A 13,383-nucleotide genomic window follows, 5' to 3' on the forward strand; every position below is an offset into this window, starting at 1 on the left:
CCACCTGTAAGTCCATTTCTTTCTATTTTTTTTCTTGAAGTGGGTCGTTAGCTTAATAAGGGTGGTGTAATTACCTCTCCACTAGTATTGTTTTTTTTTCCACCTCTAAGTCTCTTTCGTATTTGTTTGTTTTTCTCGCTGTCTAGTAAATGTTTTCTTTCTTCTACCCATTCTCGCTTTTACCGTTTTCTCTTCCTACTCGGCAAATACTTAAGTCTTTTCTCTTTACCTTTAATTGTTCTCTTGTTTGTTTGTCTCCCTTTACTCTCATCCAATTTGTTTTCTTTACGTTCATCCTCCCATCCAGTTAACATTTTTTCCTCTCAGCCTCTTGTCTAGTTATTTTTTTCTGTTCTGTTCCCTCCAGTTCTCTCGTTCGTGTTCTTTCGATCTACCCTTCACTATTTTCTACTCTCTTGTCTCTCAACTATTCTCATGTTTTCACTGTGTATCTCTCATCCTGTTTGTTATTCTTTCTTCTTCTTCCTTACCCAATCGTCTACTCCTACCCGTCTCCACCTTTTAGTCAATTTTCTATTCTTCTCTTCTCTTCACCTTTCATCCAATTTATCTTCTCTTCCCTCTGCCGTTTATCAAATTCTCCACTCCTCTCCTTTCTTCACCATTCACGCAGTTGTCTAGAATTCTCTTCTCTTCACTTTTTACCAAATTTTCTTCTTTTCTCCTCTCGCTCTCTTCCACTCAATTCTCTAGTTTTCTCTTCTCTCCAAATCTCACCCAATTTTCTTCTCTTCTATCCACCTTTCACCCATTGCTCTACACTTCTCTTCACCTTTCTCCCAGTTCTCAAGTCTTCTCTTCTCCTTTCACCCAATTCTCTACTCTCTCTCTCCACCTTTCACCCAATTCATGTTCCTACTCTCCACCATTTACCCAAGTCACCGCGTTCCTTTCTCCCCATATAATGCCGAAACTCCTCGCCCTTGTTACGTCGCGCAGCCAACAACTTTCCCTCAACTATTGCCTCGGACACTCCCTCCTTGGGCCCGAGTGGCGGAAACCAATATCACGAACAAACACTCGTTACGGCCCCGCCCAAGACGAGTCCGCCGCCACCGCCACCACCCAATTCCTGTCTCGAAGGGAAGAGCAAACAGCGCCACTCTCGACACCCATAAGCGGCAGGTGGAGGAGGAGGAGGAGGAGGAGGAGGAGGAGGAGGAAGTAGAGGACGAGGTGGAGGACAGGGCGTGGGAGACAAGTTGACGGAGGAGAGGGTGGAGGAGGAGGTATGCAGGGGAGGAAGGAGGCAAAGGAAGGGGGTGTCTTGTGGTGGGGTAGATTCCTCCACACATATTGTCCTCCTGCGCTGAAGTCTGCTACTGAGGATTGGGTGGAGGACAGGGAGGTGGAAGACAGTTGACAGGTGGACTGGGTTACTGGGGATAAGGTGGAAGAGGAGGCACAGGGGGAGTGAGGGTGCGAGGAAGAGTAAGGGTGCAATGACAAGGGTATAGATGAGAGAGGAGGAGGTGCAAGGGAGTAGTTTAGAGGGTGCAAGGTAGAGTAAGGAAGAAGGAGAGTAGGGTGGGAGGAAGTGGAGTTTGGAGTGGCAGAGTGGAGAGTTGACAGGAAGAGGAGGTGCTGGTGGAGTATTAAAGAGGTGCAAGGTAGGGTGAGGTGATTCAAGAGGCAGGTAAGATAGAAAGATTCCCTCCCACCTGTTCTCGAGACTCAGGTATTTCACAGGTATTCAGGAAGTCGTTGTTTCGCCACTCCCTGACTGCCTGGTTATGATATTTTACTGGCAAAGTTTGGTGCAAAGTTATCACATGCATATATTTAGTAAAGAAAAGTTCAAAGTCGTTGCAGATGCTCATTTAAAAGTAATTAGCTCTTTTTAAAACTCTCGAGAGGAATTCGCTACTTATTTTCATTCCTCTTTTGGACTTTGCATGCAGTCGTAAATACTTTAACATCTCATTCCTTTTAGTTGGAGTTTGGTAGCTCAGAGATGCGTTCCAACCCCGGTAGACATACATACAGACAGACAGACATCTAGTGAGTAACAAAAACACTATCGTTGGTATTCTCAAATGCCTTCACACATCACGTCAGTTATGTTCAAAACCCGAAAAAAAAAATTAATCGGATTTTCATGACTGTTTATTAACGTTCACGATACAAAAACCGTCAAACTACCTGCTGAGCCATTAAACCACCCCTGGAAATGCCCACAACTCCCATGAAAGTCTTGGGTGCCAGGGCGCCGAAATGTTTGCAAGAGTATGACCCTATAAGCCCTCTTTGGCAAGACTCATGAAGGCTCACATAACCCGCCGTGACCTGAGAAAGAAGGACCAATGTTTGAAGACTCACCGTCCCCGATCACGCAGGGAAAGAGAGCGCGAGAGAGGAAGACGTGGAGGCGTGAACGAGGCCAGCGGCAAGATCGTCCGTAAAACCCGCTGCAGCATCCCAACCAAGGCCAGAAAGGCGATAATATGAACCTTGAAGACCCCGCCGGCGAGCAGTTCACGGGCGATTTACCTTCAGGGTGGCGTCGCTTCTCGCTCGCTCCCTCTCCTCCCCCCGCGCCAGTATTATTAAAGGATTCCCGAGGTAAATATTGGGAAAAGATTCGGGGTGCATATTGTATCAGCAGCCATCACGAATGACCTACAGACCCGCCGCTGAGCCGTGTGTTGAGGGGGATGCTTGGCGGGGGAGAGAAGGAGAGGGAGGGATGCAAGGGGGCTATTGGAAGGAGTAGGACGAGGAGGAGGAGGAGGAGGTGGCTGGGGGAGGTTGAAGCACGTGATGTGGGTGGGGAAGGAGATGAAAAGGCCCAGTGGCTTAAAGAGGAACGGATCAGGCAACGCGAGGTCAGTTTTGAGAAGCCGGAGAGGGTGCGATGGAGGCTGCCGAGGGAGAGGGAGAGCGCAAAAGAGAGTTAGCGTTAGTTAGTTGCTTATAAGAGAGGGAGGGAGAGGTGTAAGAGGCTGGTGGAGGGAGAGGAGGAGGAGGAAGAGGTCAGTTTTGAGAAGCCGGAGAGGGTGCGGTGGAGGCTGCCGAGAGAGAGGGAGAGCGCAAGAGAAAGAGTTAGCGGTAGTTAGTTGCTTATAAGAGAAGGAGAGAGGGGTGTAAGAGGCTGGTGGAGGGAGAGGAGGAGGAGGAAGAGGTCAGTTTTGAGAAGCTGGAGAGGGCGAAACGGAGGCAAAGAGAGGAGAGAGAGACTAAGAGAGCGCAAAAGAGAGAATGAGTTAGTTTAGTTAGTTGTTTGTAGGAGAGTAGGAAGCATGATATTAAGAAACTTGGTACTTTGGGGGAGTAAACTATATATTTACGCAAGCACCGGGGAGACAATCAGGAACCCATTACGGAGGGAACTTGAAGATTTAGACGCGAGTGCAATGACGGCGGAGGCGGAAGAGGAAAATGAGGGTTAAGAGGTGGAAAAAGTCTTGAATGTCACCACCATCTTTTCCTCCTCCTCCTCCTCCTCCTCCTCCTCTTCCTTCTTCTCCTCCTCCACCATCACCTTCCCTAATCCCGCCCCTTGCAACATCCGGAGAGAGAGAGAGAGAGAGAGAGAATGGCGCCTGTAGTAAATACGATGTGAGGCTCAACTTGCAACCTATAGTCAAGTTACCTCCTCCTCCTCCTCCTCCTCCTCCTCCTCCTCCTCCTCAGTGGTCCTTCCTTCCTCCACACCTGCGTAAGACCTGCAATCCCTCGACAGGTGAAGGAAGGGAGGCAAAGGAGAGGAGGCAGTCAGGGGAGAGGAGGAGGAGTTGCTGAGAGTCTCCGGGGAAATAATGATGACTGGCAAGTTGAAGGAAACACCCATTATTACAAGGTCTTAACTCACGGGGTAATAAAGAGTAGGAGTCCAGCTACCCCTTTCTCCTTCCCCTTCCTCGCTTACTCCTTTGCCTCTCCCTTAATCCCTTGCATACCTGACATTCACTCACCCCTTCCCTTATGCTGGTATGTACCCTCCCTGCAGTCTTCTATTCCTTACCTCATTATCTTATTCTCCTCAACTTCTCCCACTTACACCCACCACTACAGCCTCTACCCATCCCTCCCTCTCTCCCTCTTCTCCAGCTTCCACCCATACATATGAAAGAAGCGTAAAGAAGAAGAAAAATACGAAACTGTGAGAGCAAAAACAGAAACCCAAAAGGGGGACAGGAATATAAAGGAGGAGGAGGATGTAGAGGAAGAAAATGAGAAGAGATAAAAGGCATGAAATCGAAGTTGACACAGCCTGAACTCATTCCACCTTCCGTTCCTCCCTCATCCACCGGTATCCAAGTCCACCTCTCCGCTATAAGTGTTTACATTTTTTTTTTGGTCCTCGTCTGGGATAAGTATTAGCTTCTAGGAGTGTGTAGGTGAAGCCCGTGCAAGGTCTGAGGTTTAGGTTCTTCACGTAACAAACTAATATAGGGTAAAGAAGAATATGAAACCATGAGTGTAAAGAACGGAGAACTCAAAGGAAGAAGAAGAAAAAATGTTGGAATACGAATAAGAATAATGTAACTCGACTAAATGGCAGTGGTCAGGGTAATTATTTTTTTATTTCTCAGCTTCTCCGTCCGTCAGTTTAAATATGGATGTTTGTAAGCACTCGTTAATCGCCCATTCACGGTTCTTGTCACGTATCCTGCAACCATTTAAAGAGACTATTTCGAGGTTGATCAGGGCATTATACCCCATTCAGAGCTCTCGTCACGTTCCCTAAGAGCATTTAAACACGAAAACGAGGCACGCAAGGGGTCTCCAATTAACCATATACTCCATAGAGAAGAAACAACATGAATATTTACACTCCTGAAGAAGGGTGACCAAACAACGTTGGACAAAGGGTCACCGAGGCTCTGATGGATGGCTCCCCGACGTACTCTATCCCTTGAGGGCGGAGCGGCTGGAGGAATGGCGGGGAGAGTGAGGTGAGAGGGAGGAAGGGTGAGGAAAGGGAGCCGAGGAGAGGGGCGGACACACACACACACACCCGCACACACACCCGTCTGGGGAAGCTGTGTGTGTGTGTGTTCGTGTGTGTGTGTGTGTGTGTGTGTGTGTGTGTGTGTGCAGGAATTTCGTGTTTGCAGGAGTCTTTAGCAGGACACATGGGTGACAATTGTATACCTTCCTTCTGCGTCCCCTCCGTCGCCATAGAGGCCCCAGGGGATGGATGTACTCTGGGGTAGGAGGAATAGGAGGAGGAGGAGGAGGAGATGGAGGAGAAGTAAAGGGAACGAAATTGAAGGAAGGGTAAAGAAGAAAAATACGAAACTGTGAGTAAAAACAGAAAACCAAAAGGGGACTAGGAATAAAAAAGAGGAAGAGGACGAGAGGAGGAAGAGGAAGAAAAGGAAAAGAGACAAAAGGAATGAAATCGAAGTTGAAAATAAGGTGAAAACAAAGAAAACTAAAACAATGAGAATATAAAACAGGAAAAGAAAAATGAGAAAAGAAATTAAGAAAACGAATAAAAGATAAAGAAAAAGAGGAAGAAAATGAAACTAGAAGACTAAAAATACGAAAACGAAAACAAGGAAGAGGAAGAAGAAGAAAGTAGCATACGAATACGAATCAAAACCGCGACTAAAGAAGGAGACGGGAACGGGTTTGGTATATTTACAAAACTCTTTAGATGGGACAAAGATAGTCATTTTACCTCCACAAGCCTCGAGCACTGCAGTAAATTTCCTCGGTGCTGGGAGAGGAGGAGGAGGGAGGAGGAAGGGAGGGAGGGGAAAGGTCGGATAGAAGAGACAGGAATGGGGGAGTCAGTGTGGAAGGGGAGGGAGTAAGAGACGAGAGGGGCAGGGAGAGAGGGAATGGGAAGGGAGGAAGAGACGGGAATGGGAAATCAATATGGAAGGGGAGGAAGTAAGAAACGAGAGGGGATGGGAAAGGAGGAAGAGAGGGAAGAAGGGGGGTAAAGCAAGGGGAAGGGGAAGGGGAAGGTAGAAAAAGACGGAAGAGGGAGGAAGGGAAGGGAAGGGAGAAAGAGACAAGAGGAGAAGAGACGGGAGGGGAAGGCAGCGAGGGAAATTTATAGAGGAGGAGAAAGCGAGGAAGAGGAAGAAGAAGGGGGAAGATATAAGGGGAAGGGGAAAGGGAGGAAGAGAGGGATTGCTTGATGGAGAGGTGGTAGTAGTAGTAGTAGTGGTGGGGAAGGGGAAGGGGGAGACTAAGGGGAGGGGTTAAAGGGGGTGGTAAGAGGACAGTTAACACTCGTGTGACAAACAAGGAGCCGCGCCATTAAAGACGTGAGGTTGTTTGTTAACGCCTCGTGGACTCTGCGTTTTTTTATTATTTTTAAGTCGTCGTGAAGTACTTTTATTAATGTTTTTTTCTTCTTTTATTTGCATGTCCTCTCTGCTCTCTCCCTCCCTCCTTTCCTCTCTCCCTCCCTCCTTCCCTTCCTCCTCCTTCCTCCTTCCTCCCTCACCCACTTCTTTCTTTACCTTCCTTCCTTATTTACCTTGTGTTGTATATGTTTTAGTCGTTTTTATGGTTTTATTAGTGTGTGTTTTTTTATCGTTTTATATCTCAATTTATCTTTCCTATTTCTATTTTATATCCATTTATGTTACATCCACTTATTTTATTTTATTTCATTTTTTTTTGTCTTATTTTTTTTCTTTTATGTTTAAAGTCTTCTCTAATTTCCTAGAGTGTATTTTTGTTTGCGTTGCTGTTGCTCATGACTTTGTTTTATATTAGTTTTATCTTTTTTTATATTTATTCAGCAGTCTTCCTCTAATTCCCTGCATGTTCTGTGTTAGTGTGTTATTTCATCCTTTTAGTCGCCAGCCCTCGTTTAATTTCCCGGCGTGTATACTTCCTCTTCCCTTGCTGTTGCTCATGGCTTGGGTAGTGTACGTAGTTTTCTTTAAATTCCTTACGTGTACTTCTCCGATAGTGTATTTTCTATCCTTTTATTCGTCCGTTCTCGTCTAATTCCCCGGCGTGTACTTCTCCCTCTCCCTCTGTGCGCTGTTGCCGTGTTATTTGAGGGAAAACAGAACTCAAGGGCCTCGCTCTCCTGCCAGCCGATAACGATGTTTGGCGAGGCACGATGGAGAGGGAGGGTCAGGCGTGGTGGTGGTGGTAGTGGTGGTAGTGGTGGTGGTGAGCTGGAATGTTAGCCGGTACCAGGTGTGTCTGTATGTGTGCGTTTGTGTGTGTGTGTGTGTGTGTGTGTGTGTGTGTGCAGCACTAATGTGAAGTCTTTTCTTTGCAGGTATGTGGTGACGAAGGACTGAGTGGGTGGTGTGTGGTGCAGGTTTGCCGTGGTGGTCCTGTTGTAGCAGGTTTGGTAGGTGTGTAACTAGAAGGATCGCATTCAGGTATGCGTTATTTCCTCCTGTTTGACAAGTATATGATAACTCCGTGGTGGGGATAAAAAAAGGATGAAAATATGAATATGATTAACTCTGCATGACCCAAGCAAGGAATGCGAGTAAGAAAAAAGAAAAAAAAAGACGAGAGGAAGCTACATTTCAGGACTCCCACACCCACAGTTGATAAGTCTTTCGCAGAGGTTGTTGTGGGTATCTCCATAGGTAGTTTTATGAGCCTAGCGATAGTTTGACAAGGCACTCATGAGAACCCGACCGATCTTCCTTGTGGCTTTTGGAGATAGTTGTTGTGAGAGCCAAAACCATCTGAGAATGTTGGGCTTAGAAAAAGAAAAACCAGAGAGAGGGAGAAGGAGGAGTACTGGGGACCATGAATTTGCGCTAGGCAGTAAAAAAACTCATGAGAACCCGACTATATTATCTAGGAAATATTTAATGTGAGAGCCAAAAACGACTGAGAATACAAACCCCAGAGAGAGAGAGGGAAATCAGAGGGAAGAGTAGAGAGAGAGAGAGAGAGAGAGAGAGCACTGGGGCCATGAATCGGCGGTAGGCAGTAAGTAGGTTGACGGCGGGAACAGGTGAGGTGAGGCGAGGGAGGGAGGTGCGGCTGAAGTCATTACCGGAGCCGAGCCATTAGCGGCGAGACAAACAAGACGATGCAGCTGCAGTAGTAGGGAATGACTGGACGTTGGCTGGCTGGCTGCTGCTTCTTCTGTCTGCTGCTGGGAACACCTTTTTTTTAATACTTGTTTTCTGTGTTTCTATCTATCTTTCTTTCTGTATGTTTTTTTTTTTTTTTTTTTGCATGACCTACCTATGTGACCCCTTTGCCTGTCTTCCATTCTCTCATTCTATCTACCTTTATCTATCCACATCTGTTTATCTATTTATCTCTGCTTGATCCACCTCCTCGACCTGTTACTTTTCTTCTCTGTCTATCTACGTTTCTGTCAACCTGCTTACCTGTCTACCTTCTCTGTCTACCTCTTTCCTTGTCCAGGTCTTTTCTTCTCTCTTCTCTGCCTATCTGCTTTCTTTCCTCCTCCACCTCCCTTTCACCTGCTTCCCTATCTACCTGCTTTCTACCTCCTTCTCAATCTACCTTCCTCCCTGTCAACCTGCTTTTTGCGTCTCTGCCTACCTGCGCCCTTACCTGCCTGCGCCACTTATTATCCGTTATAAACTCGAATTTTTATACAGAAGCCGAATTTGCCTTGAGCCCGGGCGTAAGTGACTGTCTAACCCGGCCAACTGTGTTCTTAGCTTGATGTGTTGCGCCTTAGTTGCAGGGCTTGTAATACAGTGTTCGATGTATATATTTAATAAACTCTTGGCTTTAGTGCCGCAACGGGTCTTAATAATAATCGGTAAATCTAGTGAATGTAAACAATGATACTAATAATAATAATGATAATGATAAGAATGATAGTATAGTATTGTGGTGGAGGTAGTATTAGTAGTAGTAGTAGTAGAAGTAGTAGTGGGAGGAGGAGGAGGAGTGATAGTAGTAGTAGTAGTAACACACACACACACACACACACACACACACACACACACACACACACACAGGTAGAGACAGACATAACCACTTCCAAACAGCAGGTGTTGCGACAGGTAATGTGGTGGTGGTGGTGGTGGTGGTGCTGGTGACGATGGTAGTTATTTCCCCGCATTAATGATGAAGCGCTGAGGCTGGTGATGACGGTGGTTAGGGTGTTGCCGGTGGTGGTGGAGGTGAAGGTGGAGGTGGTGGTGGTGATTAGGGCAGCGGTGACGGTGGTTGTATGGCATTGGTGTGTGATGGGGCCAGGACTATACTTACAGGGGGAGGCAAAATAAGGCTTTCCCACCAGCGAGAATTTACGACCACAACGGATGCGTCTGACCAGATAAAGATAAGGGTCGCAGAACACATTTTTAACAGGTCTTAAGGGTTGGAATCCGCCGGAGAGAGCATTGGAACCTATAAACATAAGGCAGGGGTGGTTAAAGCGTTGCGGGTCCGGCTGTACAAACGCGGAGACGGTAATTAAGTGTGAAAACATCGATGCCCTAATGGCGAGGTGATGGCGCGGCGAGGGTCATTACGAGGGCGATCAGTGATAACCATAATAGTGTCCCCTGCACTTTAGGCGAGTCAAATGCTTTTATAGACGTTCACTTATCGCCGCGAAGAACAATAAATGGATTTGACTGTCGTTTCTTTAACCTTCTCTTTCTCTTCCTCCATCTCTTTTTTCTCCTCCTCGAGTGCATGCGTTTGACCCGCCGCGGAGGAGGAGAAGGAGAAGAGAGCGAGAAATAAAAGGAGAGAAACTGGATCGAGAACTGTAAGGAAGAGGAAATAGAAAACGAATGATAATAGAAGAGAAAGAAAACGAATGATAGATAAAGAGAAAGAGCGTAGAAAATGATCGAGAAAAAGGGAAACCGGGAAAGAAAGGAAGAGAAAATGGGTCGAGAAATGTAAGAGGAGAAATAAAACGAGTAATTGATGAAGAGAAAGAGCGTAGAAAAAGTAGTACGATGAAGAGAAACCGGGAAATAAAGGAAGAGAAAATGGTTCGAGAAATATAAGTGAAACAAGAAAACGAGTAATAAAAGAGAAAGAGTGCAGAAAATGTAAAAAGAAGGAGGCCGGGTATTAAAAGAAGAGAAGTTGAAGGAGAATTGTAGGCAGGAAGAAAAGGAAAACGAGGAAAAGATGAAGAGAAACAGCGCAGAAAAATGAAAATGAAATATACTAAAAATAAATAAAAGCAGAAAAATGAGAGAGATTAGTTAAGAGGAAAAATAAAACGGATAATAAAAGAAAAGAAAGAACGGTGAAAAATATAAAATGAAATAGACAAAAATAAATAAAAAGAGAAAAATGAAAGAGATGACTAAGAAGAAAAATAAAACGGGTAATAAAAGATGAGAAAGAACGCTAAAAATGTGAAAAAATAGACCGTTAAATAACTGAAGAAAAAAACGCTAAAATTAAAAGAAAAACATAAGAAAGTTTGAAGATAAAGAAAACCAGTAACACAATAAGAGAAGGAGCACGCAAAAATGTAAGCAGATAAGGGAACGAGACGCAAATTCATTAAAGGAAAGAGAGAGCAATTAGCGTATCGGGGAGAACAACAAAGACGAACCAAATAAAACAAGGGACCGAGTAATACAAAGACTTGACATTAACCAACCCGCAAGCCAACCAGCCAACCGGGACAACCAACCTAACCTAACCTAAGCCAACCAACCCGCAAACCTAACCTAACCTAAGCCAACCAACCCGCAAACTTAACCTAACCTAACCTAACCTAACCTAACCTAAGCCAACCAACCCGCAAACCTAACCTAACCTAACCTAACCTAACCTAACCTAACCTAAGCCAACCAACCCGCAAGCCAACCAGCCAACCGGGACAACCAACCTAACCTAACCTAAGCCAGTCCTCCAAAGCCGCCTATCTCCCGTTCGTCTGCCTGTCCTATGTTCCTCTTCCTCCTCCTCCTCCTCCTCTTCCACCTCCTCCTCCTCCTCCTCCTCCTCCTCAAGTGTGTCCGTCGTTCATGATGCATCTAAGGACATTTACTTTACGTTGTGCCGATCGTAAATAAAGAGTGTTCGATTCTCCGCCACTCCTTCATAACCCTCCGTGTGTGTGTGTGTGTGTGTGTGTGTGTGTGTGTGTGTGTGTTTTGTATTCCATGTGTGAGTTATGTGGTAATAAATGTCCGCGACTCCGAGCAAGAAGCGGCAAAGATGGAGAGGTGGGGAGGGGGAGAGAGAGGGAGAGGGAGAGAAGAAGAGGAGGGAGAGGAGAGGTGAAGTGGATGTTGATAAATGCGGGAACTGCGGAAACTCTTCTTCTTTTAAAGGCACACGAAGACGCCACAAAATCCACGTTGGTTGACACTCTCTTGAGTTATGGAAGTTGATGGTAGCTTATGGCGGTTTATGGCAGGATATGGTAGTTATATGGTAGTTTTATGTTATTGATAGTAGTTTAGGATAGTTCCATGGAAGTCAAGGGCAGATTTTGGGCCTTTAATTGTAGTGTATGGTAGTTTATGGTGATTTTATGGTATTCATGGCACTCCTATGGTAATTTTTTTGGTAGTTTATGGTATGTAGCCGCCGCCCACGCTGTCCTGTATACACGACTGTCATCACTTACTCATTATTTTCTCTTTCCCTTCGCTTTTTTATTCCTCGATCTTGCTTTGTTTGTTGCGTGAGTTATGGTGGTGAGTGGTGGTGGTGGTGGTAGAATGTGGTGGTGTTGGTTAGTTATAGTGGTAGAGGTAGTGTCGGAGGTAGTGGTGTTGGTATTTGTGTGGTGGAGTGGAGTGGCGGTAGCTGGGAGAATTATTAGGCGTTGAGGTGATAGAGGAGATAGTGGTGTTAAGAGACTGTGGAAAGGGTAGTGGTGGGGATGGTAATAGTGGTGGTGAGGGTTAGACGGTGGAGTGATAGAGAAGGTGGTTGTAGTGGTAAGGGATAGTGGGAGGGGTAGTGGTGGTAGTAGTGGTTAGTGGTGGCGCGTGGTGGTGGTGGTTGGTGGCGTGTGGTTTTGGTGTTGGTGTTGGTAGTAGTGGTTGGTGGTGGCGTGTGGTGTGCGGCGCGGCATGAGGAAGGTTCGTGCCCCCGCCTCGTTCCTCGCCTCGACCATCCCCGGCCACTAATTACGTCATCCGCACACGCCCGCGCGGCCCCTCGACCCTCCCGGCGCGCGGTGGGTCACATTATTTGCACGACCACCACTTCGACCCCCGCGCACTTTCTTCCTGCCTTCCATCCATCTTTTTCTTCTATTTTTTCCTCCCATGGAATTCAATACTACCTTCCATCTTTTTTTATTTCCTTCTTCCTTCCTTCGTTTCCCATACACTTCCGCCTTCCATCATTTTTTGTTGCTTTATTTCTCCTTCCTTCGTCTCCCTTGCATTTCCTTTCTTCCTTTCATCCTTTTTTTCTTCTATTTTCTTCCTTCTTTCATCTCCTATGCACTTCCTTTTCTGCCCTCCAACCTTCTTGTTTTCTTTCTTTTCCACTTTCCTTCATTTCTCCGTCCCTATCATCTTCCTTTATCTTCTCTTCTTCTTTTAATTCCCTCCTTCTTTATCTCCTATTATAAATCAGATTGCGTTCAATATATCTTACGAATACTCTTGTTAACTCGATGGTGTTAAGTATTGCGTTAGAGTTCTTATACAAAACATTAAGATTATACTTTATATTACCGAAGCGAGACTGACTGAGGCACACTTCCATTAGCCCGCAAACCAGTGCGTGAGACCGTGTGATGAAGATATACACAGGCAATCTTTCTTTTTTGCCGCCAACATATACACAAGAATTATAAACTCAATTTCCAGTATTCTGCCTGATAAGTAGACAGGTTCGCTCGCTCCTCAAAGGCAGACTCGATATTCGTATGAGCGTCCGATTATTCGCACGCCGAGACTCACCACACCTTCCTACCCCTCTCACCCTGTCTTGCACCTCCTATCACCCTCCATCCCAGGCACCCTTCCTCCCTCACCCTCCATCCCCAAACACCCTTACTCCTTCTCATCCTCCTTCCCTTGTCCCTTCTCTCTCGCACCTTCTCTCCACCCCTTCCTTCCTACCTTCGCATGACTCCCCAAGGAACGGAGGCATATATCCGTTCTCATTTGTTTCTACAGTAAAGGAAGCAGCTCGAGGTAAAAGATAAATAATTGAGAGAAAAAGGCCCGCTAATCACCGCCACAGTTTAGAAGAGTAGCCAAATGAGAGGTCAGTTTCGGGAGGAGAGGTGGCTTGATACTCTCCTGATACGGGTTTATGGCGCCTTCTCTTGAATAGGTTAGGTGTGGTATGGTTAACGTGTAATAGATCACATTACTCCCCAAGACACTGAGGCATATTTCCATTTTATCTTTTTTTTACAGTGACGGAAGCAGCTCAAGGGCAAAAAAATAAAATAAAGCCCACTAGCTGTACAGAAGGAGGGTCAAACTACCAACAGGGCTATAAAACTACCCATATAAATGCTGAAGACTC

This window comes from Eriocheir sinensis, unplaced genomic scaffold (assembly GCF_024679095.1).
Source record: "Eriocheir sinensis breed Jianghai 21 unplaced genomic scaffold, ASM2467909v1 Scaffold961, whole genome shotgun sequence".
Classification (NCBI taxonomy): Eukaryota; Metazoa; Arthropoda; class Malacostraca; order Decapoda; family Varunidae; genus Eriocheir; species Eriocheir sinensis.